The sequence below is a fragment of the Crocuta crocuta genome, unplaced genomic scaffold (assembly GCF_008692635.1).
Source record: "Crocuta crocuta isolate KB4526 unplaced genomic scaffold, BGI_CrCroc_1.0 scaffold735, whole genome shotgun sequence".
NCBI classification, from domain to species: domain Eukaryota; kingdom Metazoa; phylum Chordata; class Mammalia; order Carnivora; family Hyaenidae; genus Crocuta; species Crocuta crocuta.
This window is the reverse complement of record NW_027532176.1, coordinates 21,607-32,827: the sequence shown is the minus strand read 5'-3', so window position 1 is coordinate 32,827 and position 11,221 is coordinate 21,607. Positions and strand designations below refer to the sequence as shown.

The following is an 11,221-nucleotide window of genomic DNA, read 5'->3' as shown; positions in this document are numbered from 1 at the left end:
GGGCCCGGGTGGGGGACGCCCCCCCCCCCCATGCCCTGAGCACTCAGGCCTGACAGCACGCACATGGGGCCCAGGGGCACGAGGGAAGTCCAGCAGAGCACCCCCCACCCCGTGGGATGTTCTCACAGGAGCCGTCCCCTCGCTGCTGTGGGGACTCCGTTTGGGGGTCCTGGCTGGAGGCTCTGAGCCCTGGGGGGTGGGAGGAGTGGGGGCTGCAAGGGGGGCTGGAGGGGGGGGGTCCACTGGGGTCAGATGTCAAATCACCGCCCAGAACGGAAGCCTGCTCCTTACTTGGATGCCGAGGCTACCTAGGCCCACTGGCCTGGGGCTGATGGGGGTCAGAGCCCATACCCTCCACCGTGCGTCCGTCCACGCCTCTCCCAGGCCTCTCCCAGGCCCCTTCCTCCCCGACCCCAATCTCATACTCGTGGCCTCCGGAATTGCGGAGTACGCATCTGCCGCTCATGCTTACCCCGCTGGCCGTGTCCTGCAGCAGCTGCCTGAGGGACCAGGACACCTTCTAGGACCCTTCGGTCCCAATTACCGCTCGGGCCACGAGTCAGCTCAGACACATGTGATCCTTTCTTGGGGCCGAGGCTGAAGCTCTCCCCACACGCCACTGGGGCTCCAGGGTGGGCACAGCGGGCCTGCAGACTGTCACCACACCAGGGGACAGCAGGGCCATGTTAGGGTGTCACGGGACTGTCCCTCCCAATTTCATCCAGCTCCTCTGACAGCTGTGGGTGACCTGGCCTCATTCCCGTGTCCTCTCTCCTGGGCTCAGATCCTGCCCCCCGTGGACGGCCCACCGGGGTCTCGGGGAGCCGAGGCGCCCTGGCTCTCTCCTGCCTCCACGGGCTCTGGCGGCTGCCGGCCCTGCTTACCTCCTAAGACCCGTGATTTATTTCGTTGGGAACAAATACCTCAGGTATGGTCCCAGCAGGGATGCAGGACCATGGTCATTCTGCCTGGGACCTGTCCTGGGGCCTCCGAAGTCCTGCGTCACATTCCATCCTCCATCTGCATCAAAAGCATCCCAGCTGTCGCCTCTGGACCTCCTTCTGGAATGTTCTTTTCAGGTGCCTCTTGCCCGTGGAATACACAGGTTACAAGTCAGCTACCCAAACACCCCGGGCTGACTTTCTCCGATGCACACATTCTGCAGACCGCATCCAAACACGTCATTTGCTCTCCGTGTAAGGAGGGAGCTGGGCATCGCACGCGGCATCTGAAGCGACCCCTTGACCTCTGCACACTGCTTCCTCCACACTCACTCCCAAGTCGTCGGGGAAAGCCAGGGGGCTCATGCCAGCGTCCTCTGTAACGGCAGAGTGAGCACTAACCATCCTAGCCACTTGTTTCTGACGGCATTTCTCAGGGGACACACATTTTCCACAGCAAGATAAAAACCCCTCCCTGCTAATTTATTAAACTGCTTTATAGCCTAAGTCTGACCAAGAGAGTTTATGATCAATATAAGTAATCTCAGTCTCTTTCTCAAACGGTCTTCCGCTGGGGAAAAAATACTGTTTTAATAACACAAACCACAAGGCAGACTCCCCTAACACACGTCCTTGGATGGAAGATTGGAGGGTAACCAGCTCCTCAACCAGAGACACGGCCCCCGAGGGGCCCACAGCGGCACCTCCCAAGGAGATAATATTTTCACTTCTGTAAGAGCTGGTACAGGTTTAAAACATGGCGAAAGGCTCATCTAGTTTAGAGTCCGGCTTGAGGGCTGTTACAAATAATAAGCCAAACGTTTCATCTTCTTTTCCAGTAACAGTCATCAGTTCCACTCGGAGTGTAAAGGAGGCGTCAAGGGGCCTGGCTTCTGCCCCCCGGAGCTGCCCAGGAGGGTCCTGATGGGTGACCTCCGTACCCCTCACCCGTGACGCACGGACTCACCTTTCCATCCGTTCCCCTGCCTCACGCTCACCTACAAGCGGCCTCACTGAAGGGGTCACAAGTGTGTGATCTGGGCCCACACCCGCCTGGCCCCGAGCTCGGGAGAGTCTTACCTGACCCACCTCCCGGCTCACTGCACCCTGATTTTCCTCAAGGGCACCCCTCCCCGAGGGAACTCCTGTCGCCCAGGACCCAGCCAGCTGTGCACCCTCTCCAGCTGCAGTGAAGCTGCCGCCAGAGCTGGGCGGGGACTGTGTCCTCAGACATGGGAGCCCCCAGCGTGAGGACACTGGTCCACGTGGAAAGGGGGAGCAGGGTTCCAGTCTGGCAACGCGCTGATGAGGCTGGTTACTCGTCCACACGTTTCAACAACTGGAAGAAAATTACAGAAGAACTGAGTCAAACCACGTGACGTTGCTGCTGGGAGACGCAGGGTGCTTGTTAGCACACGTGGCTCCATGCGCCCGACCTGAGCGGACCAGCAACCGGGCCACAGTGCGTTGTGGTGGCCTCCGTGTTTCCAACAACGAGGCGGAGGAGGCAGAGGGCGCCTCGGTGACACGACATAATCCATGGTGACCGTGACATGGTGACCCTCCATGCAGCGACCCTGCTTCTCCAACGACACTTAACAGTCATGAACCGTGAGAATAAAATCCTTACCGGCACCATCATGACTGTGTCAGAGTCACGTACACACTTAACCCCGTGCGGTTTGTGTCTCAACAGAGGAGTTATGCTCCCAGATTTTTACTGTGAATCGTATTATTTTGTGTGTTTTTCCTTTTTTTTTTATTAATGTTTTTTATTTATTTCTAGGAGAGAGAGACACAGCGTGAGCAGGGGAGGGTCAGAGAGAGAGGGAGTCACAGACTGAAACAGGCTCCAGGCTCTGAGCTGGCAGTCAGCACAGAGCCCGACGCGGGGCTCGAACCCACGAACCGCGAGGTCATGACCTAAGCGAAAGTCGGACGCTTAACCGACTAAGCCACCCAGGCGCCCCTGTGTGTGTGTTTTTTCTAAATAGAGAAGAATAGTCCCACGATTTAAGTGACAGACCTTTGCAGAATACCTGCCTCCAAATCTCTTTAAGGACTGAGCCTCCTGGGTGTCTGTGGACTGTGTGTCGTACTGTGACTCAGGAACCTGCAACGTTTGCTTTTCTTGAGGCACGAACAGCAATGAGAACAGAGAACCACAGGTGGACGCAGATGGAGCCCTGAATCCTCCTCCGGAGAGAACAGAGAAGGGATGGACGTGTGTGAGGACGGGGCGGCGGACCCTGGTGTCTCAGAGACCTGGGTTCAAGTCCTACGGCCCCCACAGCCTCGCTCTCCCATTCGCCCTTCCTAGCCTCTGACTTCCAGCTACAAGGCTGTTATTATTTGTAGCTCATTCATTCATCCTGTGTTTACTGAGTTCCTCCTCTGTCACGTGCTATGCATTTTGTGATGAACAAAACCACATGAGCTGACAGTCTGGTGGAAAAGACAAATAGGAACTAAAGGACCACGTAAGGGGTGTGTCACCAAGGAAGAGGTGACCACAGAGTGATGTCCACCTGGTCCAGAAAGGGAAGGTCCCTTGGGGAATGATGGCAGAGCTGATACATAGGGACCACTGGGAGTGGCCAGGAAGGTGAGCAGGGATGGTGCTTTAGGCAGAGTGAACAGCATGTGCAAAGGCCCTGGGGCTGCAGCAGGGGTGGACAAGGAGGAAGGTACAGGCGAGGCTGAGATGGGCAGGCTGGGCTTTGGGCCTTGGGGAGGGCTTCCTCTTTTACCCAGGTGGGAGGGGAGCAGGGTGGGTCCCCAGAAGAAGGGGCAAAGGACTAGACAGATTTCTTTAAAAGGTCATTCAGTCTGCCCCAGGAGTGCAGACAGGGCAAGGGACCATCTGTGGAAGTCAGTAGACCAGTGAGGGGGCTGTGCAGGTACCAGGGAAGACACGATGCTGTGTTCCCTGGGGGTGGAGGCCATCGACATGGGGAAAGCCACTGGGTTCCAGGCATTCCAGGGAATTCTGGACAAGAAGTGGACTGGTTAGTGACGGCTCAGACATGAGGGGAGTGAAGGACAGAATACAAGGGACGACTAAGCCGACGGACCGTGCTTCCTCAATCGGAGACTCCGAGTGAGCTCTGGGGTGAGGGGACGGAGCTCGCTCCTGGCTTGCTGACTTTGCAGGACCTGAGCCACCCACCGCACACGTCAAGGGGACCCCATGGCGCGGGTGCAGCTGGAAGACGGGAGTACCGCAGACATGTGAATCTTGGGTCCTCAACGGACGGGCCGTCTCGAAGGCTGGGGACCAGAGGGGAATCCGCGCGGGGCACCTTACATTCAGGCTAAGGAGGGGGAGCCGGCCGGGAGGAGCGGGCAGGAGGAAACCGGGCACGGTGCTGCCATGTCACGCATGAAGGACGTGCACAGAGAAGGGTGGCCGGCCACAGTGTCAGGCCTGCGGGGCGGCCCAGGTACGCCCCGGCATCGGCAGCCCTGACAGCAAGTGTCCGTGTTGAGTGTGGGAAAGAGCAGAAATGGACTGGGTGCCCTGGTGAGGAGCAGGTGTGCAGTGGGAGACGCTTCGGACAGGGCCAGCTGCGAGGGGGGCTCCACGGAGACACGTGGCCACAGGCAGGGTTGGCGAGCGGGCCAGCCAGGAGTGCAGGGTAAGGGCTGCCGGGAAGCAGGGCGTGGTTCAGGTGGCTGGCAGGCTGGGAGGCGACCAACACTGAAGCGGGAAGGGCGGTGTGCAAACGGAGCAGCCCGCCAGCAGCTCCGGCCGTGGGAAAACGGGTGCTGACGACCCCATCGAGGCATTCTTGTTTGTTTTAAAGCTGAGAATCCTGCATTCTTAGCTGGCTTTCAGCGGAAGCGCACATCTGCAAGCAGCTGATGGACAGCCCTGTAATGGGGAGGAGGGGACCCAGGTCCCTGTGTGTCTGCAGGAGGTGGCATTTGGGGCAGGAGGGGACCCGGGTCCCAGTGTGTCTGTGGGAGGTGGTGCTCGGGGCTCTTGGTGCTGGCCACGCGACAGCCACTTCTCAGCGAACTGCACCCCTGTGTATCTGCCACCAGACCAGGGACGGCGCTGGATGGTCCGTGTTTACCTTCCCCCTTCACACTTGCATTCTGCTCTTGCAAGTCCTTCCCCAAAGAGCCCTGAAGACTCCTCTTCTGGGTTCCCGAAAACACTTGCTCAAGTCAAATACCCCGAAGGTCACAGTGGCCTCAAGGACACGGAGCAGGCTCGTCAGCCACGTGCTCCTGTGGTTCCGGGGGAGATTCGTCAGCTCGGAGCTCCGAGGAACCTGCCAGGAGGAGTGAGCATTTGGCCCCAAGTCCCTCCTTCCTACCAGGAAAGTCCCACAGCCGCAGGAAGGGTGTTCTTGGTGACACTGAAGGCCACCCGGAGTGCGGGAGGCCAGAACGGCAGGCTCCCACAGGAGCCGAGACTCCCGAGAGCCTGCTCTGGCCGCCGGCGCCTTCCGCGGGGGCGCGATTCCACACGCGGCATTTCCGATCTGCAGCGAGTCCCGGGCCCCCACGGACCCCGCTCCCCTGGCGTTCCCAAGACGGTGGGTGACGGAAGCGCAGCCCGCAGCAGTGACACACCCGAACCGGGAATGTGCTCCACCCCTCACCGAACAGTTCCAGTGCACTGACCTGATAATGCCGGGGGCTGACTGGTGCTCAGATGGTCTGAGAAGAGGAGACGTGAAAACATGTGTTTTCTCCTCTTTCTGAGGAAATGCCGAGTTTGAAACCCCACTTCCAGCGGGAGGAGAGAATCTTGGCTCATTACCCAGATGGAACTTGGCCGTGCTGGTCGGTTTAGCCCCATTCGTGCCAAATACGCTACTGAGGCTGCTGGGTTCGAATACATTTCTGACGCTGAGGTCTGGAATCTCCCACTGCTGTGAGGAAAGAGAGAAGACATTTCTGTTGGTTTACAAAAATCTCTTTAATAACTGTGGTCTCTCCTCCGGATCCCCTGCACAGGAAACGGGAAACGGGAGACTCCGCCTTACTCGGTGCTCCCCTCTGCAACCCTGTCTGACCTGTGGCAGCCGGCAGCTACCGGCTGGGTGAGTGCCGGCCACTTGCGCTGTCTGCAGAGGACGCTCGTGGCCCCAGCGGCTGACCTCGATTGCAGGCTGTGGAAAAGCGTCACTATTTCTATCATGAAGTTTCCTGCTCCCAGACAATAAGAATTAAGAAGCTAACAAAAAATTCCAACAAGCAATGGTTTGTAAACACCTAAATTCACTATGCCGATCACCGCCATTAAAGGAAGGAAAAATAAGACTAATGTATAAGAACACATGTAACCGGCCAAAGCAAGAACAGAATATGCTCTTCTAACGGTAATATAACAATCTCCTGCCATCCCTTGAAATAAAACTCAGGATAACAAAGAGGAAATTTCAAACGAGGCACAAAACATGACATCTAGATTCTAAAGCCCACTGGCAACTGACTACAAATGACAGATTCTGACATGTCTGTTTCGGAAGCCACCAGCCGCCGTGTCTGACGCCTGGTGGAGAGCGTGAGATGGGCTGCGGGTGCCTGCGGGGAGTCTGGAGGAGGCCTTCTCTGGAAGGTTCTACCAACACCTCCAGGGTGGGAAGGGAGGGCCATCTCGACTATGAGAGGAGCAGCCTACAACACACGGCTTTAGAAGGGACCCACAGACACGGAGAAAAGTGGGTTAGAGGCCAAGGCAAGTTTGGAGATCAAGTCAACAGGTTAGAAGTGGGCTATCTAGGAGGGAGCCTCACTCACACTGAAGACCTCAGCTCTGCATGAGCCCCTGTGAAGAGGACGGACAGACAGCTACAGGCCAGAGGGAAACACTGGCATACTGCGTATCTGACAGCAAGATGATGTCCAGCATAGCTAACAACTCAGAGTTAACCAGTGAAAATACAGCAATCCTATTAGAGAACGAGCAAGCCACAGGAACAGACAGCTCACCAAAGATGATGTACGAATGGCAAAGAAACCCATGAAAAGATGTTCCACATCACTAACCGTCAGGAAAATGCAAACAAAACCTGCACACCTACTAGACTGGCTAAAATAAAAAGTAGCGAGTGAGAACAGCAAATACTTAGGAGAAGCTGGGGAAATCGGTCACTCACGGTGCTGGTGGGAACGTGTGGTGGTACAGTTGCCATGGAAACCAGTCTGGCAGTCTCACATCAAACTAAACATACAGCAACCATACCATCCCGCACCGCACGTGAACGGCTCCAGCAGCTGTATTCACAACAGCCCCACACCTGAGGCGGCCCTGCGGTCCTTCAACAGGTGACCGGTGGAACAAATGGACACCTGGGCCGTGGAACACTGCGCCACGAAGGGAAGGAATAAACTGCTGATGCACACAGAACTGTGGATGAATCTCCAGGGAACTGTGCTCAAATGAGTAGCCTGAGGAAAAAAAGTCCTCAAGTATGGATGGGCCCGGGGAGGCTGGATCAGGAGAGAGCAGTGAGAGTGATTCACTGTCCTAAGTGCAGCCAGCAATCTATGACTCAGTCAGTGGCTGTGGTCTTCTCAGAGATGAGGATGGAAGGGTGACTGCTGTAGAGACAAAAAGAGGAACTCTGTGTAGACATAGTGTCTGGCAGGCAGCAGGACCTTAATAATCATTACAGGGAGGAAAGGGGTGAAATGCAGTGGATGGAGTGGGTGGAGTGGATGGAATGGAATGGATGGAGTGGAACCGAAGGAGTGGGTGGAATGGGTGGGATGGAACCGAGTGAATGTGCGGATGGAACGGAATCAAAGCTTCTTGCCAAGACTCTTCTTTCGTTTCTCCTCTCTTTACCAAACATACGTACCTTTTCCTCGGTAACTGTTTTGGTAAGATCACGACCTCAGCGTCAACAAGCTTTTCAGGGACACTCATGAGCTGTACCTGCAGTGACAGCAGGTACAAAACAACAATTTTTGTGAGAATGTTGCTAAGTCAGGTAAGAAGAAACTTCTTACTGTTCACACCTGCATTATCAATTACTTGAGCATTTTCATCCGATGAAAAAGAAATTCGCTGTAGAAGGGAACGGAAGCTTTGATACAACACAGCTAACCTTAACAGTCTAGTCTATTCTCTCAAATTGCTTCTCAGGTAGAAGGCATTGCTTCACTCGCCTCGGACCATCACACAAGGTAACTGAGAATTGGCCAGTTTTCCCTCATTCCCCAAGAAAACCCATCTTCCTGCCCCTAAAACATGTCTTTTCTATTCACTCACATACTCCTGGTGGCAGGGCCACTGTACGAAATCTTCAACAGGGCCTCAGATGCCCTTTGCTCAACATCAATACCTGGAGGTTGGTCTTCGCTGACACTGGAGGGGCTTTTCTGCCACATCGCAGGGAGTGACAGCAGTCCTAAATGCAAAACCAGATCAGAGGAGGGACCCTCACCTATCCGCACGTGGCACGGATGGTGGTGAGCAAGGAGCCTGACTAGTGGTGGGTGGTGACTCCTCCAGGGAAATACGGTAATTACTTGCAGGCCTCACGGGGTCTCTGAAACTCACTGCCTCAGCAACCCTGAAAAATAAAAGGGACGTTATTACAAAATGGCAAAGGAGGGCATTCAGCTAGAAAATGGGTTTAAAACCTAATATTAAACTTCAAATTATTGAGCCAGTGATTCTTTCGGATGAAATTTTCAATTCTGTTATCGAACCCTACTCTATTTAACACTCTGCTCTGGCGCCTCCAGGGGTGTCCAGAAAGATGAAATATAATCCCTTGGCCACAGGTAACAGAAAATTTAGTTAAGGCCCAGCAGAATGGCCCAGGAAGCTGTCAGACAACAAAAAGAGTCCTCATACTTGGGGACAGAATCTCAGCCATCCCACGTCACCGGCTGTGTAACCTTGGGGAGGCCACTCGCACCGCCTAAACTTTAATTTTCCTAATTATAAAATCGTGTGATAAACAGCAGTAGGGTTGTGGGTGGGGGGAGAATAAAAAAAGCTTTCCTCCCCTACACCTCCCGACTCCACTGGCTGGGCCTCCGGAACCAGACTGACCACAGAGAAATGGGAGAAACGCAAGCGGGACTTTGCTCACACGCCCACCAGAGCGCTCAGTGAGGTGCCGCTCCAAGGGCGGCCGGTCACTGGGCTTACGGAGCACGTGAATCAAAAGACCAAGCTCTGGGACAAAGGACAAGGACTTCTGAGTTTCTAGGGCAGTAAATCTGGGGGAGGGAAGCATACGGGGGAACCGTGTTCTGTAGACTCCGCCGGTGTGACCCCTGGGTGAGGGTCCACACTTGTCCCCGGAGATTAGCTCCTGTTCCTCCCAGGAGAAAGGAGACAAGAGACCCCTCTCGAAGGTTCTGTCCTGACTGTAGGCAAACAGGTGCAGGGCAGGCAGTTTTCTTTGTATTCACTTCTTCATAACTTCATACCTTGCCTTCAGCCCAAAATAATCCCTGTGCGCAAGTGGCACATTTTGGGGCAACACGTTTGACTGCACGTCAGGGAACGTCTACTGTCCTGCTGCCTCCAGTTCTTCTCCTGGTAAAGGCCCTCAGTTTCTCTCCAGGTGACCACCCCTCCCACCCCGCCCCCCAGCAGCCCACATGATCCAAAGTTGACTCCATCATGGCTGGGAAGGAAACCCTGCTATATGGTCTGAGTTAACGGTGCGCTGCCTCCCTCAGGCCGCAGTGCTTGCTCAGGGATGAGCTCATGACTCGGGCAGGTCCAGGAAGATGTGACAAAACTCTGGTGGAATGTGAGCTCAGGGCCACCAATGCTGAGGGAGGAGGCCTGGGAAGGGAGAGCCAGAGCGGGCTGCCCGGGGCAGGGAGCCATCAGGTGGATGTGGGATGGGGCTGCCACTGAACCCGGGTACCTAAAGGCCTCGTGAACTACACGGGCCACAGGACTAGTCTGCCTTTGCTTCAGACACTCAGGCTGCGTTTCCTGTCATTTATGATGCAATGAACATATCCTACCTTGTACATAAAATCCGCGCAGAACTGAGATGGCACTGACTTGGTATACAGTGGGTGTTCAATAAATGACAACTGTGCTAATGTTCCTGCCAAATGGAATCATTTACCCCTTGCCCCGGTTACTCGGCCACCTGCTTCTTCTTTCCTCATCTGTACCCTGGGTCCTCCCAGCTCAGTTCTCCAAAGCGCTCACTGAGATTTCCACCGGTGGGGGTGAGCCCCGTGTCCTGGTCGTCATCTGACATTGAACAAGGCCCGTGTGTCCCTTCTCAACAACAGGTTTTCTCTAGAAAATAGTCTGGAAGAGCCAGGGTCCCTGAGTTAGCAGTGAGGCCATGCTGGTGGAGGGGGGGGGTGGTACGAAGCACACATCCCTGCCCCCGCACGGTGTCAGGGCTCCTCCCGTGTGTCCTGGACGAAGAGCTGGCCTCTCGGAAGCACGCAGGCGCATCCCACAGGGAGGACAGGCGGAGCCTCCCCGCCTCCAGCTGGGCCACTCCGTCATCAGCGGTTGTGGCGGAGGCAGGGCAGGGTGGAACCAGCCTGAGACCGCCCTGGGAAGAGGTGGCAGAGACACCCGGCGCTGAGTAACACACACCAAAACCCTGTGTCGGTTAAATTTGACAGGGAGCCACCTTTGCTCAGCCCTCGGCCCCCTACACGCGGTGCTTACCCCGACGGCATGGCTGCTCCCCGTGTGGGAAAGAAGACTCCGCTGGTGCCCTCAGGCTCCAGGCTGCGGCCGCAGGCTGGCCGGAGCCGCCGCTGTGTCTGCCGTTTCGCTCAAGCCCAGCACCGTGAGACCGTCCGCAACGAGGCAACGACAGCAAAATCAAACTTGCTTCACGCACACCGGCTGCTTCGAACGCAGGGAAACCAGCTTCCGCTCTGTTGCCACCTCCCTGCGGTCGGACATAACAACGAGCGGCGTTTCTTGCGTGTTCACCCGGGCCAGCGTCTGTCCTCACCGCCGCCGGGGTGCAGGGGTGACGTCACAGCTCCCCCAGGCGGGGAGGTGANCCCCCTCCGACGGCGCAGGACAGGCCCCGGCGGGAAGTAGACGTCTCCGTGCTGAGCCCCCGACGGGCGGCCGCGACGTGTTCCTGCGGCAACAAGGGAGCGAGAGTCTGCGGGACTGAAAAACGACGTGCTTCCTGTATCGGATCCCAGGCTCCACCACAGACCCCAGGAGGGGGACACTGTCCTCAGGAAGCGGCATGGGGTGTCCCCCCCGGCCACCCTATCGGGAAGTCCCGCCCATGTGGGCGTCTTTATCCGCGCTCACCAGGCGTCGTGTAGTCTGTGTGCGCATCTGGCCT

The 11,221-nt window shown here is 56.3% G+C and overlaps 1 long non-coding RNA gene across 2 annotated transcripts; it reads right to left on the bottom strand.

Annotated features, from left to right (window-relative positions):
- Positions 1 to 2,729: 2,729 nt before the first annotated feature.
- LOC144242499 (uncharacterized) lies at positions 2,730 to 10,867 on the bottom strand. Of its 2 annotated transcripts, none has more exons than XR_013338362.1 (4): positions 10,576 to 10,867; positions 8,351 to 8,479; positions 5,577 to 5,827; positions 2,730 to 5,221 (listed from the first exon to the last, which is right to left on the bottom strand). It is a non-coding gene; the product is annotated as an uncharacterized LOC144242499 (long non-coding RNA). The 2 variants fall into 2 exon arrangements; XR_013338363.1 differs by lacking the exon at positions 10,576 to 10,867 and adding an exon at positions 10,010 to 10,222.
- Between the last annotated feature and the right edge of the window lie 354 nt (positions 10,868 to 11,221).